The sequence below is a fragment of the Lissotriton helveticus genome, chromosome 10, assembly GCF_964261635.1.
Source record: "Lissotriton helveticus chromosome 10, aLisHel1.1, whole genome shotgun sequence".
Taxonomy (NCBI): Eukaryota; Metazoa; Chordata; class Amphibia; order Caudata; family Salamandridae; genus Lissotriton; species Lissotriton helveticus.
This window is the reverse complement of record NC_136071.1, coordinates 105,551,466-105,575,150: the sequence shown is the minus strand read 5'-3', so window position 1 is coordinate 105,575,150 and position 23,685 is coordinate 105,551,466. Positions and strand designations below refer to the sequence as shown.

The following is a 23,685-nucleotide window of genomic DNA, read 5'->3' as shown; positions in this document are numbered from 1 at the left end:
GCCTTCATCAGCAGACGCCTACTGCCCCGAGAACAGCGCTGGAGCACCATTGAGCGAGAGGCCTTTGCGGTAGTATGGGCCCTCAAGAAGCTCCGGCCTTACCTCTTCGGAACCCACTTCCGGGTACAAACAGATCATCGGCCCCTGCAATGGCTAATGCAAATGCGGGGGGGGAACCCCAAACTATTGCGATGGTCCATCTTCCTGCAGGGGATGGACTTCACTGTGGAGCATCGCCCTGGCCAAGACCACGCCAACGCGGATGGCCTGTCCCGCTTTTTTCGCCTCGACGAGGAGAGTACCCAAGAGGATGGGTGACTCTCCCCGCCTTCAGCTGGGGGGGACGCATGTTGGACAGGCCCCACGAAGGGCTCGCTCCCTCCCCGCATGACAGGGCCCAGACACCGGCTCTCCGGGGGCTACCCGCAGAAGCAACCCGCAACCCGTCCCCTCCGGGACGCCTGCTCCCGGATGTCTCTGTGTCACGGGCCCGGGCCCCCGTCAGCCCCATTGCCCGGCCCAGCCGCCATCTTGGACACTGCACCACGCGGCCGCGTGGCCTCAGCTCGACCCCAACCCTGGACCTGGCCAGGCCCCGCCATCCCAGCACCACCATCCACCCAGGAGGTGAACGGACCACTTGGCAGGCTAATGGGAGAAAGAAGTGTCGATGGCTCTCCCCCGCCAGGTGCCGATCGCCCCCAGCCTCCCCGGGTGCTGGCTCCACCCCCCTGCTGGGTGTCTGGACTCCCTCATCCCGGACCTCCCGACCTCCCAGTGCGAGGGTCCGGACATCAAAGGGCGCCAGACCTATAACTGAGGCAGCCCCAGAGCAGGAGGGCAGTTGTATCCTGGAGTTGAGAGACACCGAGAAGAACTCATCCTTGACGGACTGCTGGCGCTGCCGCAGCCCTGCCTTGTGAACTATCGCCCTGCCTGCTGGCGCTGCCGCGGCCTTCTGCAACCTTCATCCTCGTGGGACCTGCTGGCGCTGCCGCGGCCCGTTGTAACCGTCATCCTCGTTGGGACCTGCTGGCGCTGCCGCGGCCCGTTGCCATCTACGACCTCTTCGGGACCTGCTGGCGCTGCCGCGGTCCGACCCGTTCGAACACCGAGCTCGAGGATTGTGAGCTACCGCCGTTTCACCTCAGTACCAGTCGGTACCAAGACTGTCCCGCTACCCCCTTTCCCTACTAGAGACTAGAATTGAGAGGATCATCGTGTCCTGACCTCCTTGTATCGTACTACCTTACTTCCAGAACTGCCTATAAAAGGTGTTAATCTGATCTTCGTGTGGTGTCCATCTGTGGGGGGGGAAGTTACTTGTCTGTACGATCGCTGGAGACGGCCCTCACCGGAGGCCTCTCCCCTTGTGCTCGGCCGACCCTCCAGGTCCCCGTCTAACAACTGTCAACACTGGCAGTCTCCTGCTCCGAGACCAAGGGCCTAAGTTAGAATTGGGCTGCAGCAGGAAATCCTCCCACTTGTTGAGGAAGGGATGAATATTGTGCAGAATTTACTGGTGGAATTCCATCTAGCAAAGGAGTGAAGGCAAATTCGGCTTATGGTTCTACAACCATTCAGTTTGTTACTGGTTGCTTGCTCTGCACCTATGTTATCTTCTCCCTCTCATGTTGTTTCTTCTCTTCTCCTAAGAAGAGGAATTTCTAGTGCCTCTGTGTTTGTGTGCTACTCAGCTCTGTCATTTATCAGAAAATTAATCACTGACAGGATTGTCTGGTGCTCCAGGAATCTGGAAATGCCTCCAGGTCCTTCTTGTATTAGGTATGAGATGCTCAGGCAGTAGAATTGGATGAGTGGACACATCCTCAATCTTGCTGATTTCGTTAATTATCGAGAGGTGCTGGTTGTTATTGTTATTTTCAGCTTGCATATGTTTCTACTATCAGATTTGTGTACCTCTTCAGCTCACTACCTACGGCAATATAAGTCATGAGACGGATACCTCAGAAGACTCAAAGAGACACATCTAGAACTCCCAGTATTTTCTTTCTACTCATCCCCACCCCTCCAGCCATTATTTTCCCTTTAGGAGTCTGTGGTTGTTATAGGTATTTATTCACTCCCGGCATCATGATCCCATATAGGGAGATGATTGGTGGATTTTCCTTGCAGCCCATCATTGTAGTCTATACACATCCAAGAGGTATATGACATCAGTGACTTGGTCCACTAGAGTCTACTTCCCCCTGCACTGAAGACAAACTTGTACCCTAGTTCCTCCTGGAAAGTTTGTGAATTCTCATTAGGACTATATTTGAAGTTGAACGGTAATGGAAAATCCTCTGATTCACAAAAAAGTGTGAAATTTGTAGAATAAATCATAAAACCAAAGTAACGTGTTCCTACTGTTGCTGTTACTATTACTGTCCTGAAAGAACTCACTCAGCTCAACAACACTCCAGTTCACTACTTTTAACTGCTCCAATAAGCCCAGCCTTGTGCCCTTCCACACCCTCAAGGGCACATATCTCAGCCCGTTTTAATGAGTCTGCTACACTGGGCACTAAAACATGTTTAAACTTTTCTCACCTGTTAGGTCTGACATGCTTGGTGTGGGCTTCCTCCCCACTCATTTTTTGCCTTCACCCCTCCCCTTTCCTTTGAAATTCGTTTTTGTTGGCATTAAGACCCATTAAGACAGTTAAACAGCAGCTAACCAGTGCTAAAGTGCTTATGCTGTCTCCCTAAACCATGGTAAAGTTGGCTTACACCTGATTGGCACATTTAATATACTTATATGTCCATAGTATATGGTTCTACATGTACCCAGGGCCTGTAAATGAAATGGTAGAAGTGGGGCTGCAGGACTCATTGTGCCAGCCACTCACAGTAGCCCTTTAAAACATATCTGGGGTCTTCCATTGCAGCCTGTAGTGCAGTTTTTTCAACCAGGCAAAATAAACCTTTAGACAGGCATAAACCTCCAGTTTTAACACCTTAGCCGCGGTGGTTATTTCGCGGCAGTGCGGCAGTTCCGCGGAGTGGGCGGGACAGCGTCCGCCGTTGGACGTTTGCAGCACCAGCGAGGTAGTGCCCATGATGGCCAGCAGGGAAGGGGTTAAAGCATATAATTCACCCCTAAGGTAGGCCCTCAAAAGCCCTTAGGGGAAGGGTGTATTGTATTGAAAAAGTAAGAATTGTTTTTTTCAATTCAAAATGTTGTATGGAATAATTGCACAAAAATCCACTACATCAATAAGTTAGGATACAAAATGCTAAAGGGGGAGGTTCCCCCAGCATATAAGTACAGACAATGGTAACGGTTCTATCATCAGCAATCTAGGGATGTGGACAATAATTTGTAAAACAACATCAAGCAAGATAGACATCGAAATGTGCAAATAGATGACATTATACGTAAAATTATTTTAAAACAAGAGTGTGGAAAGGTAAAAGGAGTGGAGAGGATGCGAAAAAGAAGAGGTAAACTTGGAAACATATAGAGGAAAGAATCGCAATAGAGAGGTAAATAAAGTGGAAGAGTAAGGGAATAAAGTAGATGATGGATTGTTGAGGGGTGAAGTAGGTTAAGCTAGGATTTACATATACACTCTGTAAGGTGTTTTTTAGAACTTAACAGGAAATTATATATTTTTGAGGCAAGGTGGCTTGAGAGTTAAGGTTTAAAAGGCAGGAGGGGAGGCCAGGTAGATGAATTGGGTATATTTCCCTTAGAACCACAACTTTTAGTTGAAGGAAATAAAAACTACTCAATATGAGGTAAGTTGAATGTAGATTGGATTACTGAGAAGGCTTTGGGATCTTACAGAGAGCCACGTTCTTTGAGGAGTTGATCCCTGATTTCACCAAAAGTTCCCAGACAATGCAGCGTGAGCAAAATCTAATGTATTCACTGTGCCAGAGAAAAGTGGAATGGGATTTTTGTTATATTTACACCATTTTTCAGTCTAGTACTTTCATGGTTTGCATAGTGTGCATGATAAAGGAATGGGAGTGGTACAGGTTGAAGAGTTGAGGATTCTGAATGGTTAAAGTGGCCAATGGTAGGATTGGGAATAAGACATCGTATTCTACTTGGAGCCAGCAGGGTGTGTTTGAAGATGTAGGGTGGAATCACCAGGTGCCTTGGCGGCATAAAACAGCAGTTTGGTATTTGTAGTAGATAGGAAAGGTTATGCCTCCATCAGATTTGGGAGTTTAAGGTTTGACATAGCAATTCTTATTTTTTTTCCCTTCCTTAAAAAATGTAGAGATCAAAGAATCAACAAATTTGAAAATACTGTGAAAGAGCCGGAGGGATAGTATGTTGGTTGGAAAACGTATCAGGGGAGTATTCATAATTTTTATTGTTTCACAACAGCCCCACCAGGTAATATGTTTGGGAGACCAGATTAAAAGGAGTGTTTTAATTTTATTGAGGTAGTGTTTTTTGTTAATCGCCAATGTTTCTATCATGTCCTTTCCGAAGAAGATACCCAAGTACTTTATGGATTTGTTTTGCCACTTCAGACCTAGAGACCGAGTCACATTGCTTTGACAGTACACTTTCAGTGGGAAAACCTCAGTTTTATCTTTGTTGAGGGAGTATCCAGAAACCTGCAAGAACTCCTGAATAGTTGACATGATGACTGTAAGGGCCTGATCAGCATTTTCGGTGAAAATAAAGATGTCGTCTGCACATGCTACTTATTTTTGTGGGCTCGAAGAAAAGAGGATACCCACTATCAATGGATGAGATCTAAACACAGTGAGAAGAGGTTCTATATGGAGGGGAAAGAGGGCAACCTTGCCTGGTGCCACGAAGAAGGTGAAAAGGTTAGGAAATAAATCCATTGACTTTAACTGAGGCTGATGGATTATAGTATTTGAAGCTATTGAGAACTGATTGTAAAAACCACCATGAGATTTTGTCAAAAGCCTTTTCGGCATCCAAAGCATTAGCTGCAGATATGGAGGATAGGCTTTTTGCCCTTTCCAAGACATGACAGAAAGTCCAGATATTATCACAAGCAATCTTTTCTTTAAGAAACCCGTTTGGGAGGGATGGATTACAATTTGTAGAACCTTCTCTAATCTGTAAGCAAGAATTTTTCTATAAATTTTACAATCAAAGGTTTATCAGCGAAATAAGATGATAATTTTTAGCTTCAAGCCGATCTTTTTCCTCTTTTGCGATGACTACAATAGTAGTGTTGGCAGCGGTGCCCACCACTTTGCCAGTCGCAAAGAAGTGAGTGAACAGATTAAGTAAGGGGGTTAAGAGTATATCTTAAAACTGTGTGTGAAGAATCTACTAATTAACCAATCTGGCCAGGGTTTCCTTCGTTTCAGAGAATGAATGCCATCAGTGATCGCTTCAGTAGAGATGGGTTATTTAAATATTGGTATGAGGAATCGTCAACTGCCCGCAGGGAAAGTGTGTCTAGGATAACTTCAATAATCAGCAGATGTAGTAACAGCTTTAAGGGTGTACAGATTTATAGAAAAATTTGGAAAAAATCTAAGATTTGGGTTGGGTCAGAGGTTATGAGGCCAGAAGGAGGCCTTTATGGATGGAGTATTAGATTTAGTTTTTGTATATTTGAGGCAGTTAACAAGGAAGCGGCCAGCTTTGTCCTTATTGATAGAATCCTCAGCTTTATTAGATTCTGCCCACCTGAGGGCTTTATCACGGAACAATTGGTTGTATTCATATTAGGCTTGGGTGGATATCATGGAGTTTTTCTCCACAGAAATCTGTGGAGTTTCAAAAAGAAAGAATACTCGACTGCATGTTCGTGCTGCTTTTTCAGGCCAGTGAGCGTTTCGCCCTGAAAAATCAACTCGAGCTGCACTATGTGGTACACTTGGGTGCGCCCATTTTTTTTAACCTGCTAGCTCGCAGATCTATGCGTGGTGCAAAACCTTTCTCAATCTACTTCATCTGTGCCAATCCTTCCCCTATCCCACTCATCCACCCCTCATTTATATATTTTTTATCAGTGTGTGTATTTCTGTGTGGGTATTTTACATTTTCGTCTTTCGTTTTAACTTTTTTGTGACATTTTTTACTTTTGTTTGTTTTCCCTTTCTTCCATTTGTTACATTTCCTTTAGTTCTTCCTTTCTGCTTTGTTTTTTCATGCTTCTTTTGTTTTTCCACCCGGCCCCAGGGCCGAACAGGCAGTAAGCGTTTTGCTGGGGCGGTGTGGCTGCACTTGTTTTTTCTGTGCAGCAACACCTCACCTCCATGCTGGCAGCAGGCGGCAGGCCTGGTAGAGAATATGTCCTGCAGAAGCGTCAGCTGGCATAGGGGAGAGTGCGTCTATTTATGCGCCGTAGCATAGTGGTGCAGCATACCACACAGCAGCTTATGCACTGGTGGGTGGACCTAATAGATCGGGAACAGGACCTGTTCAACCTGCTGGTTGTCTAGGTTGCGGGGTTCAGTAAGTAATTATTTTTGTTTTCCCAAAATGCTAATATTTTATATATACTCAAATAGCATGCTGCTCACACTCAGAGGTAAGTTAAGTTTTTGATACAAATAATACCTGATCCAGCTTGAGCTAGGCAGGTACTAAGCGCTACCTACTTGCACTCATCATCGCTCGATTCAACTGATTATTTAAGAAGTGATGCGGACTCCTCTGTCATGTTGCTATGATAGTAGTATATCAGGGAGTTAGCATTCTCTGTGTCTTTCTTCATGTAGTTCATACAGTTTTAATCTCCCAGTAATGCGTAGTGTGCATTGAAAAGGGAGACTGAGTTGGCCCATCAAAGCGGGTGGAGAAGCAAAGACCATTTATTGCAATGCATTAGTCATTCAAAATGTACTTTAGGTTTAGGAAATTAGGATAAGGGTTTAGGTTTAGGAAATTAGAAATAGGGAAAGAGGCTGTCTGATTTAGATAAGTACAATGTTACTGCGTCTGCCTGTCAAAATATGTTTTGGGACGTTAACTGTACCACTATTCTATTTTTTTATCTTCTTTATTTCTTACATCAGCACCCAAAGGCATCACAGCAGGGTGAAGAGGCTGCCACCACCAGTGTTGTGGCGTGTGGAACCACCACCAGCACCAAAGCAGATGGTTCTGCTGGTCCTAGTAACTCCTGTTCTCATACTTTCCCTAACTTTTACCTCTCCCTACAAGTAGAATCATTTGCCTTGTTTATTTCTTTTTATACTGTTTCCTTTTTTTCTACTCCTTTATCTAATGTTGGTTAAAGTCTTGTTATTACTGCTTATCCTTTTTTGAAATATTTCATGTTTCTGTAGCTAACTTCCTGCCGTCAATAGCTTTCTTCTTCTTTTTTTAGTAGGCTTTCCCTCTCCCGTTACATGTCTTGTGGCACTGTAAGACTAAGAGAACAGATTTTTGGTACTGTGAAGATTACCGGCTCATGTAATCTATTATTCCCAACACATGTTTGTTGAGAAGCCTTTCTTGCTCATGCACAAACAGTCTAAATGAGAGAGTGGCCATAATCATGGACCTCCAATGTTGTGTTATCATTCCTTTATACAGTATACCAGCAGTTTCCATGTCAGGGCAGCTTGGCAGGAAAGTATGAGTTCCCATTGCATTGATCATTCAACCCCTTCATTGCGCTTCAGTTACTCAGAGTCATCATAGCTCTGTCCTTCCATTACGAAACATTTTTTATCAGCTTGACTGCTTGGCTTTTCAAAAATGTCAACCAACAAACCTCACAAAGTTATTGTTTCGATAGATGGCACTCCTTACTCTGTTCAGATTATAGGGCAGTCCAGTTTAGCATTAATACTCCTACCCCCCCCAAACCTCCTGCTGACATGCTGGAGAAGAATCTGTCAAATTGTGTATGGAACAAGACTAATTTGGGACAGTTGGCTGAGAGCTTGATATCAATCAAGCCTGACTCTACTAATGATCCCAACGGTGCAGCTGCACGATATTATGATTGGCTAAGTAAGGCAGTCCACAAACCTGTACCGATAGAAAAATTAGATCTTTTAGACAAACGCCATTGCCCCCCTGGTTCACATCTGCCCTTAGATATATGAAACAAAAATGCAGCAGACTAGAGAAAGCCTGGAGAGGGAATTACAATGACATAGGTTAAAAGCAGATATAGAGATGGAATCTGCAAATATAAAAGACCTATACTGACAGCAAAAAATTATATTCAGAGAAAATGACATTGGCTTTCAATTCCTCAAAATAACTTTTCAAAGTAGTTCAAACTCTTTTAATCTGTAGTCCTCCTTCTGGTTTCCCCCCTTGCCAGGCGTTCTGTGATAAGCTAGCTAAATGTTTTAAAGTAAAAGTGGAGTCAGTATACAGGGAGTTTGATTTTCTCTCACCTCTTCTGATTTGAGTGCAGAACCCTTGTCTTCTGACTCAAAAAGATTGGAATTATGCAATTTCCCCCCTTTTAAATGCTGATCAATTGATCATTTTAATTAAGCACATTAAGTCAGGAGCCCCCTCAGATGCCTGCCCACCTAAGCTAGTACAAAATCTGGCAGCCAGTTTTGCCCTTGCTCTCACGATTTTCATGAATATGTGCATTACAGCAGGCATTTTTCCATTGGAATGGAAGAAGGCATCCATACTGTCTCTACCACTGGTGTAATGAAACTTGAGGGGGCCCCTCTGCAAAGGACGTGTAGGGGCCCTTGAGGGGGGCCCTCTGCAAAGGACGTGTAGGAGCCCCCCATCCGGACTCAACCAGGAGCTCTCCAGCCAGAATACTCTCCTGAGGGGGCCCCCTGGAGCTTGGAGGCCCCCGCACCACGGGGGCTGCAGGGGCCTGTGTTATGTCAGTGGTCTCTACTAAAAAATAACTTCATTGGATCCTACAGAGGAGAAGAATTTTCACCCAATATCACTGCTTCCATTTGCATCTAAGTTGCGTGAAAAACATCTTAATACCTGTTTGTCAGACTATTTGGATGATAATTCCCTCCTACACAATGCACAGTATGATTTTAGAGCAGGTCCTAGTACAGAGACAGCACTGATAGCTGTCGCAGAAGAGATTAGATCTATGAAAGATGCCGGAGGGAGAGCTGCAGTTGTCCTTTTAGACCTTTTTACAGCTTTTGATACGTAAGCCATGTTGTGTTGCTAGATTGTTTAACTAACATTGGCATCTCTGATCTGGCTCACAATCTTCTCTCTTCTTTTTTGAGGGACAGGGAGCAGATGGGGTAACTGGGTGAATTTAATTCTAGATCGTTGTCCCTTCGCTGTGGTGTCCTCATGGGTCCTCATTCAGCCCAATGCTTTTTAACATATACGTAGCCTCTCTGGCTGAGTTAATTTACTCCTTTGGGTTCACCACAGTTGCATATGCTGATTATACACAGATTGTGATCTCTATTGCAAGCAACCTGGAAGAAGTTGCTGACAGATTTAACAAATGTACGAGATCACTTGTAAACTGGATGTCTGCTAATTGTCTGAAGTTGACTTCAGACAAAACTGAGGTTCTCATTATTGGGAAGGAGACTAATTTTTGAGACAATTCATGGTGGCCCAAGACTCTTGGTCCCATAAATTAAACGCATCCACCATTGTTCGACACCTTATATGAATGTACGAGGAAAGTATGAACAGGGGGGTTCTGCCCGAAACACAGAGATTGGCCAACATTGTCGTTATTCACAAAAAGGGTAAAGCCCCCGAGCGCTGTGGCTCGTTCAGTCCTATCTCCCTCCTAGACCCGGACGTCAAAATACTAGCTAAAATCCTTGCACAGCGTCTCTCACCTCATCTCCATAAATTGATCCAGCCCCGGCCAATCCGGTTTTATGCCGGCTAGGAATATCGCTTTGAACCTTTGACGCCTCCATGGAGTTCTGGGCAGGGCAGCTACAATTCGAGAAGAGGCAGTGATCATGTCTATGGACGCCAAGATGGCATTCGACATGATCGAGTGACCCTTTTTATTTGCCACACATGAAAGATATGGGTTCGGGAAGAGATTTCTATCCTGGGTGTGACTTCTATATTCCGAGCTGTTAGCCCCAATTACAGTCAATGTGGGTCAATCGGCAACATTCACACTGCAGAAGGGAACGAGTTAGGGATGTCCCCTTTCCCCCTCACTCTTTGCTTTGGCCTTGGAGCCCCTGGCAATATGGATCAGGGGGGACCCCCCCATTAGGGGCCTCAACTGGTCAGCGGACTGGATGGACAAAATCTCCTTTTACACTGACAATATTCTGCTTTACTTGGCCCGACCCTACTTTTCCATTCACCGTGTCCTACATATATTTTCTCTTTTTCAGAAGTTCTCCAGTTATACCATTAACTGGGACAAGTCTCTAGTTTACGGTCTAAGTGGGGACCACCCAACCCTGCCTAGGGACTGCGGGGCTAAGATAGTTACAGACGTTTATTTTATATTTGGGAATTTACACCGCAACCAACCCCGCAGCTTTTTACGACCATAATTTGGCTCCGCCTCTGCGCTGCTTCCAAGCCGACATCCAACATTGGAAAACCCTGCCCCTTACCCTATTGGGCAGGGCCGCCCTTTATAAGATGATGGCGTTCCCCGTTTTATCTACGCCCTGCAAAACACCTATTTGGTCCCATCGCAGTTTTTCAATACCTTTGAAGCGGAGGTCCGGTCTTTGGTTTAGAACAACGGGGCCCCCCCAATAGTATTGACTAAACTCATGAAAAGCTGATACGACGGAGATATTGCCCTGCCCACAATCAAAAGCTATTATTGGTCCGCCCAGCTGGTGGTTGTTAATCACTGGGTGCACCGACCAGGGATAGATCCCGCTTACAAGATGGATAGATCAAATATGTTCCCCAGTAATTATCCCAGGGCAATCGATGGGGGGAGGAACTATGCACCTAAACACACCTCAACTTCCACCACAATTGACATATGGCACATGGTGACAACCGCTTTGGGATGGGAAGCCAGAATTACACAAGTCACCCCATTGCTTGATACACGCCAACTGGGAATGTTATCAAAGCATCCTGGCTTCGACAAGTGGGACTTGATTGGTCTCTCAAGGGTTGGCGACCTATGGGCGAGAGGTGGGGTGGTCCCTTTCAATGATATCCAATGGGATAACCAATTGCAGAGCGGAGAAACTTTTAGAGACCTCCAAGCTTGTAATGCACTACAAATGGGCGATTACCCAATGGCACCGAACTGCCGGCCTCCTCGCCCCTTGAGGACAGACTTCTGTACAATTACCTCCAGGAAAAGTTTATTTCATTGACATACCATAAAATATTCAAAAATACACAGGACATACTAGGGAGAATTCGTGCAAGGTGGGTGGAGGACATTGGGAACATTGATGATGAAGAATGGCAAGAGAAATTGGCTTTCCCCCGGGAGGTGGCGACCCGTTCCTGGTTTAAACTTAGCAAACTCCTACACAGAGCTTAATACACTAGTTTGGTGCTTGTAAAAATGGGTGCCCTGAGCTCGGCTTCCTGCCCCAGGGAATATGGTCATACCAGCACCTACCTGCATCTGTGGTGGGAGTGCCCGATTCTTCATACATACTGGGGGAGGGTCACATCAGCACTATCCTTAACCTTCCATAAAACGTTTGAAGTCTCACTCCGCTTGTGCCTCCTTAATATCTGGGATGCAACTGATCTATCAAGAACCAAGAGAGTGTGGGTCTCCCTAGGCTGTATGGTTGCGAAACACAACATAGCTATAACATGGAAGGGCGTACTCAAACCCAAGTTTCGAGATTGGGAGTCCGATATGGACTGGTGTATACAGGCGGAAAGGGTGGTATACAAAAGTAGAGGATGCCCACAAAAATGGACGAGGATCTGGGAAGCATGGAATGTGAGTAGGAGTATGGTATGCACACTCTTCAGCAATACCTCCCCACTGTCGGCGGACCATGTGGGGGAATAATGTCTGTATCATTAAGTACTGTATGAGACACTTGTTTGCAGCATAGATCCAATGTAACGTTATGTCGAATAATGTACCAATGCACGGAAATTGTTGGGATTTATGGGGATTGCACTGCACTTTGTCCCTTTTTGTGCTGGTATTCTTTGTATTTGTTTACTCATATGAAAATTATTTGTAAAAAAAAAAAAAAATTGGTCCCCTCACTGAGCCTATCACTAAATTACGGAACCTCAGAGTAGTCTTTGACTCAGATCTACTTTTCAGAGAACAGATGAAAAACCAATCTCTTCTTTATTTTTTATGCTAAGATCCTTCAGGATAGTGCTGCCTTTCATTCTATTTCAGCTGCAAAAAACAGTGGTCATTGCCTTGGTTTTGTCAAGGATCAACTACTGTAACAGCCTCTGTTGATTTCCTTCTTAACCCACAGGCGTCAGTACATTGAAGCAGGAGGGTTTAAGTCGGAAGAGTTTAGACTTCCTTGTGGGGTTCCCCAGGGCTCTTCCTTTAGCCCTACTCTTTTTAATGTTTATGTAGCCCCCCCTTGCTAACCTAATAAGAGGTCATGGTTTTAATTTAGTTTCTTATGCTGATGACACACAGATCATTGTGTCTGTCTCTAGCAATATCTCTCAGTCAGCTCTTAATTTTCGAAAATGTATGAGTGATGTCAGCAGATGGACGGATACCAATTGTTTAAAGCTTAACTCCAATAAGACCTAGGTACTAATTTTCGGAAAGGACGCCTCAGTGTGGTCTGCTGACTGGTGGCCTGCCGAGCTTGGCCCCACTCCACTTCCAGTAGTAAAGGCCAAAAACCTTGGTGTCATTATTGATTCTTCTCTTGGTTTCTCTCAACACATAAACATGTTGACATCCTCTACTTATTACACCCTTCGTATTCTTTGAAAAGTGTTTCCTTTTATTCCAGTTGATCAACAAAGAACAGTGATGGCAAGCTGGATTATTGTAACGGGCTGTTGGTGGGCGCTTGCAAATCTGTGACTGCTAAGTTACAGGTTCTCCAAAATGCAGCAGCCCGCCTTTTGTTTGGACTTTCCCGTTTTTCTTCTGCAAAACATGCCTTAAATGAATTACACTGGTTGCCCATTATAAAGCGGATTCACTTTAAGGCCCTTTGCATCGCCTTTAAGGCTTTACATGGTATTGGCCCGGAGTCTTTGCAGAATCTTTTTCAATGGTATTTACCCTCTAGGACGCTTCGTTCCTCTTCGGTCAATAATGTTAAGATTCCCAACTACCGCCTACAGAGGTGGGGAGGGAAAAGCTTTCATCACATTACGGCCAGGTGGTGGAATGCACTTCCCACTCATCTGAAATCAGCTCAACATCTTTTGCTTTTTAGAAAAAATTTAAAAACTTAGCTCTTTACCATCTAATATTACTGTGCTCTTTCTTACGTGGCAGTTGTGATTTGTTTCGCTAGGCCAGCGCCTAGACGCCTTCGGGTCGTAGTGCGCTATATAAATAAATATATAAATAAATAAATATATGAGCACCTTGCGGGTGCATTAAAAAAGCTCAAGATACTGCAGAATGAAGCTGCCTACCTTCTTTAAAAACTTCCCAAACACAAGTCAGTAACAAACGCCTTGGCAGAGCTTCACTGGCTTCCTGTAAGGAAGAGGGTTGCCTTTGAGGCACTTTGTCTGGTACATAAAGCTCTGAATAGAGTCGGGCCTGACTACCACAGGAGAAAATTTAAGTGGTACCATTCTCCGAGAAGACTAAGATCATCCTCCTTATAAATGATTTCTGTTCCTAGGATACAAAAGGCTTCCTGGGGTGGCCGCAGCTTTGTCTTTTCCAACTTTCAGCTATGGAACACATTGTCATTACATAGTAAAATCCCGTCCAATTTGCATAGCTGCCGTAAACAGCTGAAGTCTTGGCTGTTTTATCTTCCACTATAAGTTGTATTTGCCTCTGCTCAGTCCTGAAGATCCTTAGCGGCAAGACACCTTCGGGTATTCGCGTGCTTGAGAAATATCAAATTTATACCAATATAAGATACTGTCTACTGAACTATAGTGAGATATTACTGTGTTAAAAAATAATAATAATTACTTATGGAGCAAATCTGGAAACTAATATGTGTAATTCTTTTTCTAGCCCCACAGACCATCAGTGCCGGGACTGGCAGCGTCAGCACCAGCCCGCAAGAGGAGGCCCAGGAGGAGGATAGAGGGGGAGGAGTCCTAGCTGTGGCAGGGAAGGGTGGTGATAAGGTACATTGCTTGCCTATTGACAAATTAAGTATGCTGTTATGTCAGGCAGATATCACAATATCATCATTCATCACCTCCATGCCCATGGCATTTCACCACTCGTGACCTAACTGTAGTATGGTTCAATTCATGACTGCAGTGTTGGCTGTGCAATGTGCGTCTGCTTCAGTTAATGCTGGATTATGAATTTTTCACTGCTTTACAAACTAAAAACAAGGCGTGTTTCCCAGTGCCCACTCAATGGGCATGCCCCATATTTACAAGGCCACGTAAAGTCACCTTGCGTGACTTTTCATAGCCTTGTAAATATGGGCCACTTTCACGTTTACTCTGCGTGAAAGCGGCGTTAAATGGGTGTTGTTGTGAGTCTTCATACACAACAACCATGGACCTGACACATTTCCGGATTTACAACATTTTGTATAGCTGGTAATGCGTCAGAATCCTACGCCTTACCAGGGGAAGTGTAAGAGTGGGTCAAAGATGAGAAATACTCGTATTTTTCTTAGTTGTTTCCTCTCTCTATGCATGCTGTATACTGCAGCAGCATAGAAAGAGGAAACTGCCATCAACGCAGGCACCCTTGCAACATGATGCAAAGGTGTCTGCTTTGGCACATGGCTGCTGTTTGTGTTCCAGCGCAGGGAAGAAGGACAGGAATGTGCTGTATCTTGTAGGTATGGCACAGTCTTGCCCTTTTATTTTGATGCATGGCATCGCAGCAGGAAGGCTTGCTGCTGTACATCAAAATATAGTAAATGAGGCCCAAGTATTTTATGAGGCCAGCAGCAGGCATTGCGAAATAAACATGTATAATTGTGTTTCACGCTGATGAGAGGGTGAGTATGTGGAATTACTGCCAGCACTGCAGACTTTGGGACTGAGAAAACAGGTTCCAGTCTCTATGCTCAGGCAAAGCGCTCCAATACTTTGCTACATAAAACTGCAAAAAAAAAACATTTCAGGATGATTCTCAGTTCAGTTCAAAAAATTAACTTTTAATAAATCCTTCCCACGTAATCAGATGTACTAAGGTTAAGGCCACTGGAATCATGCTGCAAGTGATCACCAAATTATGCGGCAGGGTTGACTAAATTATACAGCAAGAAAAGGCAAATTATGTGGCATAATGGAGCGTTCCATGGTGTGCAATCACATATAGTCACATCTTTTGTAACTTCTGATCTGTTTGAGCTAGATACCAGATCTTTTTTGTCAAAATCTGCAGATTATGCTGCAAATGATGGATTATGTAGCAAGTTCAGCAATTCTATATTTATGAGAAAATGCCATGGCCACAGAATCAAATATTTCTAATGGCCCTGCCTGAGGTGAAACAATTGAATGTTTTAATTTTTTTAATTTTTAACATACCGTACCATATTCTTAAATGATCTGTGCTACATGATTGACATGCTACATATTTTCAAGATTCGGATTGTATGGGCTCTTAAAAGTGAGTGCTGACCCTTGGCACATCTGTCCTGTCAATCTGCCAGTTTGTCCTACCTATACCTTGCACCATCGTCAGGGCCACTGGAATTATGCGGCAGCAGAGGGCCAAATTATGTGTTAGGGTTGAATTATGCGACAAGAAAAGGAAAATTGTGTCGAGTAATGCAGCATATTTTGTGATAGTATTGCTTTATTATTTTGTCATTTTCACACATGCTAACACTTTTTAGGCAAATGTTGCACCTCATTAGTACCAATTTGACACCCAAATACAACAATTAGCCACAGAAGGGTGCCCAATTAACCTTTGAGAAAGGCCTTCCACTTTGCAGCAATACAGGTAGTCATGGTTTTAGTATGTTTTGATCCATTTGAGCTAGAAACAATTTTTTGGGGTTAGAATCTGCAGATTATGCAGCACGTGATTCAATATGTGGCACATGTGGCAAATCCGAAAAAGGCCACGGCCATGCATAATTCCAGTGGTCCTGGCCTTAGTACAAGGGTGTGAGGGTTCTGTCAAGCATACGTTTTGTCCTGGAAGGGGAGCCTGACTAGTACACAAATATTCTTGAAAGGCTTGTCCCACTGTATGTGTGCTGTAGACAGGGCCGGACTGGGAACCGAAACCGGCCCTGGCAAAGTGCTCGGCCGGCCCCCCCTCTCCCAGGGGGGGTTGGGGGTGCGACCGCGCTCTTTGCCAGGGCCGGTTTTCGGCCGTTTTTGTTACAGGGCCGTTTTTTGCAGCTATGCTGCAAAAAACGGCACTAACAAAAACGGCCCCCTGGGGCCCAAAACCGGCCCCCACCCATGCAGCCGACCGGGGGATTGCCCGGTGCCCGCAACAGCCAGTCCGGGCCTGGCTGTAGAGTGGAACACAGATACAACGTTTGAATGTTATACAAAGTTTTTAAAGTTGCTCCACTATTGTGCCTTCCTCGAGGAGACATGATTGTTTGGCTCATATCCCTGTCTGTAAATGTTAGTAAATAGGGATTTATCTCAAAACACATGGGTGGTTGCATGGGAATGTCCATGTACCACCCATGGTACGCTCCCCTGATGTAAAGAGGCGCAAGGTAGGTCGCACTGCTACTTTGGTGGTCAACTTTCCCTCACAATTCATGATCTGCATTAAAAAGTAAATCCCAACACAACACTGTGTGCTGGAATTGCGTCACCTTTGTGATGCAAACTCAGCGCAAAGTGTTAGTAAATCTGGACCGAAATCTCTAAACTGGTACTTGTTAATATTATATGGGCGCTTTGTTTTCTTATCTGCCGCTATATTCACAGTAGCATGTTTGAAAAATGTATATTTCTCACCCAACACCTCCCATATAGGCTACACTACATCCAACATCCTATTCAACCTTGCAGTTCAAAAGGGGTGCCCAGAATCTCAATGCAAATCAGAATATATCAAAGCATTGTCCAGAGTATTAAACACTATATAAATACAAGAGGACCAAATAACCACATCACAATGTCTACTCTATAACCATCACATGTGGTGAGATGTGGATGCAGGCTTTTTAGTCGAGACAAGGTTGGGGCACCTGATATGACCAAGGCCACCTGCCTTCTTACCTTGCGAGGATTGTAGAGGAGGTTAGACAAGTGGGGCAGAGGAGATAGTGAATTACACCCTGTGCTGTGATGTTAACATGTGATTTGACAACCAGAAGGTCGGAAAGAAGAAGAAAAATTTGTGGGTGAGAGAGAAACATAGTCAAGATATAGATTTCATAGAGTAAGGCTGAAACGAGAGCAAACAGGGAGATTAGAGAGAGCCTGTGGGAGAGAGAAGAGGCGGAGTAGTGGAGCAAACAGCGATAGGTAAAGAAAAGTGGAGAGGGTAAGGAGGAGCAAGGACAGAAAAAAAAACTAAAAAGAAAGGATGGGAGGAGATAAGGACAAGCAAGAGAGATTGAGTGGTAGTGGATAGGGATAAGAAATGGTGGAGATAGGAGTGACATGGAGATATCAAATAGAGAGGAATTGTAGGTAGAACAATTAGGGCACAAGATGCAGTGGCACCCATGGCCAGGGGTGCGAGGACCCCACTGTGCTCCTGTATTGGGTGTATTTTAATACCAACTCAGTGGTGAGGGGGCATACATTTTGATTTGCATTAGGGCCCAGGTCACCCCTACTAAGCCAGTGATTTTGGTAGGTTGCAAACAAAACTTGCTTGCATATTTGGTTGTTGCTCGTCTTCAGAGTACAAAGCTTTAACTGCAGTGCACGGAGCACCTTTATTGCCACACATAGATGAAAATAATTAGAGGGAAAATTACTGCCTACTAGTACTTCACTCCATCATTCTCAGATTTATGCCTGGTAAAATATTTCTCTTTCTTCATTCATCATCTACAGTGACTGACTAATCAAAATCAAATCAAATCAAATAAACTTTATTCGATTTTCAGATAAAAAAATCATAAAAGTCACACATTATAAAATGTACAATATATTGTTTAAAAAATACTAATACCTTACATGATTACGTCTTTATATATCACTAACAGGTAGTATATACATTAGTCGGCCTCATGATGGGTTTCCAATGTTATACTTTTCTGTTTTTTCAGTATGGACTTCAAGGGTCCAGTCATAGCTCCCACGCAGTAAACATTGTCCAATTTTTGTAGATAAAGGTAGGCAGGACGGCATTGCCTCCAGCCCCCACCCTTCAGCATTAGCAAAATCCATCTAGATCTTTCCACTCTGTAAAATTTGCAAAATAAACTCACATGTATTGTCGTCTGAAGGGACATTTCATCACAGGGGCACCCACAGAGCTCACTGGTCCAGTCATTTTGTGTAGGGAAGCTGACTAATCGATGAAAACTATCAAATCTGAGTCTTGTGATGACAAACCTGTCATAACTTCCTGTCCACCATTCCAAATAAGGTTGAATAGTGGGTGATACAAGGGTTAGCTGATGTGGGATGACAGTACTTTTCTGCATTTCTGAGGCCACCCTTAGAGACTCTAAATGATCTCGACATAAAACTCTAAAATCCTTCCTAGTAATTGTAGTCAATATTCCAGGATTACTATAAAAGTCAGGTTTACCCATGTCTGGTAAAAATCTTCTAATGTACGTTAACAAAGTGATCTTATTTGTGTGGGTTAAGCTCATGGCATCTCTAATAATGTCTCTGTTTAGTTCTGTATTATTGGATGTCCAGACTCTATGCCATACCATCAGGGGCTGCATCTTAATCAAATCGGAGATATAAGAAATCCCTAATTCGTTGTGGCAGTTATAAACGGATGTGCTCTGTGGTACTGCTAGTATAAACCGTAAGAACTTATTTCCCTCTTTTTGTAATATGGCCACATCCTGGTATCCCCAGACACCAGCCCCATACATCGCTACACTCAAGCATTTTGCTTTATAAATCTTAAGAAGAATCCCCGGGGGTCTTTTGCCCAATTTATTAGAGAAGTTGAAAATTGGTTTGGGAGCACACTGCTTCACCTCCCAGCAGGGTCGCCCCTAAGCATCATGGTAGATGCAGACCCTGCTGAGAGGTGAAGCCGTGTGCACCCACACCAATTTTCTACTTAAAGGCTCCCTCGAGCCGCTGTGGGCTGACGAGCTCGTGGAGAGGCACCTGCATGCCTGGAGAGATACTACGTTCCAAGGATACGGCAGCCTGCTCAGCAACCCCAAATAATGCCTAATCTCTGCTGATGACAGATAATAATCTAGAAACACGTGTCCAGAGATGGCCAGCACTAATCTGCACCCACCTGGTGAAACACTCTAAAGACTTTGCAAGTGTACTCGCTTGTCGGACTGCATCTACCATGATGCTTGGGGGCGACCCTGCTGGGAGGTGAAGCGGTGTGCTCCCACACCAATTTTCTTATTAGAGAAGTTCATCAATGCCCGACTGACCGTTTTGACTAATCAAAAGCTCAGTACATGATGATCAGTGACACCCACTATTCTATATAGCTTAATCCCTCTAACTTACCTGGCAGTAGAGTAACTGTCCTTACTGGCAAGTAAGGGTATTTGTTGAAAATAGTTTTTGGTGGAGGCAAGGCAAGGGAGTAAAGTGAGACTAAGTGCCTGATTTAGAGTTTGGCAGATGGGATACTTATCCCGTTCCCTGCCCTGTACTGCAGTTCATCGTTTTTTTCCACTGTGTACTTATGGAAGACGGTATATCCATGTTTATACATGACGTGTGCGATGTATCAGCATTAGTATTCATGTGCCTCTTTGAAGTCAGGGTAGAATTGCAAGGCAGTTGGCGAAGAGCAGGGCCATTGGAGTTCAAGTAAGATGATAAATTGTCCATTACAGCTGCTCCAGCTGCAGCTTGCAGAGCGCACCAGACCCGACACTCTCATGTCTCCATTGATGTTGCACAACAAGAATCAAATACTATAATTGTGCTGAATGTATGCCTTACTCGTTAATGAGAGATACCTTTTCTTTTTACACACAAAGTGTCTGTTTAATTTTTACTCTGAAATTCTTTAAACAAATAATTCACTTTTATTCTGGTGGTATTCTGGCCTAATTCCTTGTAGTCAGTGCTTTTGTGAGGAATGTGCAGGGGTAACGTGGCCCTGTGACTAGTCCCATCAAAAGTTCCAATGTCCCTAGGGCACCAGTACTGTTCTGCTACTGTGCTCTTATATAAACAAGTGTTTGCACTGAACATTATTTACAATTTGTCTTTTTTTCTTTTTTTCTCTTTCTTGATATAGCTAATCCTGCTGGTCCACCATCATGGCAGGAGATATCAGTCCTGCTGCAGCACCACCGGATGGAGGCCATCCAGGCTGAATATCACTGTCTGGTGGCTTTAGAGGAGGAGGAGCTGGAGGCATGTACACTGTCCTCAGTACTGCCATCCAGCCTCCAGCACCTCCATCCTGGCCACACCATTGGCAGCACTGCCAGCAGTCGGGATCCACCACTGCTGCCCCTACCCCCTCATCATCATCCAGTGACCACCTCCCACTCCGCATCCTACGAGAGTTGACACTGCTTTGCTGTCAGTTGGCACCCATCCACACCTGCATTGCCTCTCTTCTAGGCCCTTTTTTAATAGATTTTCCTTGGTGTGACGGACTTTTCCTGTGGGTGGAGAGGGTGGGAATCGGGAAGGACAGTTGGGGCAATTTTGGACTTTTGGACGTTGGTTGGGGCAATATATTTATTTGTTTGGAGAGAGAGGTGGGCCTATTGTGAGTGGAGAGGGTAGGTTTTATTTGTAAATGAATGGGAATTGTTTATTCATGTCTTTTGTCTTTACTCTGCTTTTAGCACAGCCTGTTTTTTCTTTAATTGACAAAAACCTGTCTGAACAGTCACATAACTGAACATCAACTTTCCCCTCTAGACTTTTCCTAGCTGATTCTGAAGTCCCATGCCACTTAATTATTTATTTGCTAAGTTGCTTACTTTACTTACACCCAAACTATACCCCTCTAACAGAGTTGGGACGACACAGATTAGGTCTTTCGTATTACTTGAGGATGTTAACTTTTACCACTTGTGCAGAATCAAGTCACTTAACAAGGCATATGTACCAGTTAGTTATACTCTTGTCCTATTCCCCTCTGCAACAATATTGACCACTAGGGTGGTATGCCTATGTCTATATTGCTTTGTGACAAGTTACATACATAGAAAAATGTAAATCTTCAGTAGAGGCTACTAACTAAACTAGAACACTTCACTTCTTAGTTATCTTACCTGAATATATGAAGTGATGGCTGCTACCTCTTTCATTCTTCCAAAACTTATTGTCGGGGTTCCCAAAGTGCCTTCTTAAAACTGGTGGTAGTAGTAGCAGGCTTAGCATGCTAACAGGGAAGACAAGACATTATGAGCGAGGTCCCACTCCCACCTAGGTGAACTCCAACTGTAGGATTAATCAGAAGGCTTATCCATCACATGCAAAACATATTGAATGAAAACACAGGGTTAGTGGGTTATTTATATGATAACTTTTCAAAGACTGAGACCAGGCTACCATCATGACACAAAGAAACCTAGCAGTAAAACTTCTGAGCAATGGGGAACCATTTAATTAGTTTATGAAAACAATAAAAACTAAACTTACAAAATCCTCAATTCAGGAGAAGTGGACTCAAGACAAGAGAAGGTTAACTGTGTAAGCAACACAAAGCCTGAATGATGATGTTGATGAATGCCGTTATATATGTCTGTGTACTCCTTTTATGCGTGGGTGGGTAAGTGGGGCTGGTGCGGGCTATTGCTCTGGGAAGAGAATATCCTGCAGTGAGTTGATATAATTTTCACTAGATTTGCTATAACAAGTGTGTGATCCATTTGTGGTGTATATTCATATGTCACACCTCAATATATTATGCAGCCTGGGGAAGAGAGTTAGTGGGGTGATGAATGGATACAAATAGGGAGTTGGGGAAAGGTGGGACAAAGACAAACACTACACAACAACAATATTCATCACAGCAAAGAGCAGCACATCATCTTCATCAAATCTGCTATGTAAGGAAATTAAGGAATGACACAGTTCAGTTAAATGCATTGCAAACAGTCCTTCAGCCCCAGGGACCCAGGTTATATCTGAATGTTCTGTCATCTAGGTTTGAAAAGTACACATTATGGAGGAGTGAACCAACACAGTTCTGAAAATTATAATTATTAAAAGGAAAATGATATTGTATATAAATGCCAAATTGAGCGGTGCATCTTTGCATTCTTCTTGGAATGTCCATCTTGGGTGCCTGGTTGAACCGATCTGGTATGGCAAGCAGGAGTGTTATGGAGCTTTTTACTTTTTTGCAGGAGAAGAGAAGGCCTGCGGATTGTAAAAACAAGTACGAAAAAACAAGCTGAACGATCCGTTTCAGTCGAATATTCATTCGGAAACTGCATTTTGAGTTGATTTAGTTGCTTCTTGAGTAGAGCATTTGCCCGAGAAGCAGCCGTGGCCCTTTGCGCTTACCAGTATCATGAAAATGATACCACAAGTCTCTGTGGTGACCAGGAGCTACCCTGGCATGTACTCGCTAGTGGCGGCCAAATCTCTGCGTGCTCACCAGCACGGCCTAACACTAGTCTTGCGCGCGCCAACTGGATTATAATTCTACCATGCACCGAATGCTGGAATTTAGAGAGAACTCAGCATTACACACATAGCACGGAATTACTGAATTCTGCCAACACCATGAGCGGAATTATAATTCCGCCCGGGCATAATTCATACTTACATTTTTTAAGTGAGTGGAGATGGTCTTATCCTTAAATGTGATTGAGTTTGTTTTCCAGATGTTTGATTTGCGATCCAAGCCTTCTATTATCCTGTTTTTTTTGCCCTCCATGAGATTTATCTTAGAGGGAGAGGAGTTGGCCTAACGGCTAGGGCACTCGACCTCGGACCTGGGGATTTGGGTTCGAGTCTCGGTAACGACGCCAATACCTCCTGTGATTCTAGGCAAATCACTTAATCTCCCCATGCCTAAAATGAAAGTGTGTCCTCATGTAATGTAACGGGTAATATGTAAAGGGCTCTGATACCAGATTGGTTCGGGTCTAGTTTGCGCTATATAAAACTCTGCACAAAAAAAAAAACCTTAATACATACTTTGAGCGAATCCCAAAAGAGGAGGTGGTCATCAAAAAGACTGTCATGCATTCTCCAAGTTTTTTGGGGAGAAAATACCCCATTTAGAATAATATCCAGAGATACATAGTCATGGTCCAAGACCAACATTGGTTCTATAGTCATGTTAGAAACATATTTCAAAAGATTGGAGTCAGGAAGGCTATAATGAATTCAAGATAGGGTGTCATGAGGGTTGGAATAAAAAGTCAAGTTATTGACTTTCAGGTGGAAGAGGTGCCAAGGATCCATGTGTTGAAGAAATGTACATAAGTTGGTCATGTTACAATGTGATATATTTGCTCTGAATTTTGTTTAGAAATCCTGTCCAAAGTCCCATCTAAAGGAGGATTTACATTGCCTCCTAATATAATGCTGGCATTTGGGGGAAGATTAGCAATTGATTTATGAAGTGAGCTCCAAAATGTTGGGACGTCATTCGGTGGGGTGTAATTATTGAAGAAATACATTTCGGTATC

General features: G+C 43.9%; 1 long non-coding RNA gene across 7 annotated transcripts in view; it reads right to left on the bottom strand.

Annotated features, from left to right (window-relative positions):
* LOC144785985 (uncharacterized) overlaps positions 1–23,685 on the bottom strand; it is a 207,664-nt gene that overhangs the window by 120,242 nt on the left and 63,737 nt on the right. For all 7 annotated transcript variants that reach the window (XR_013602067.1, XR_013602066.1, XR_013602070.1 and 4 more), the window contains one exon: positions 21,310–21,419. This is a non-coding gene — a long non-coding RNA (uncharacterized LOC144785985). The remainder of the gene's footprint in view (positions 1–21,309; positions 21,420–23,685) is intronic.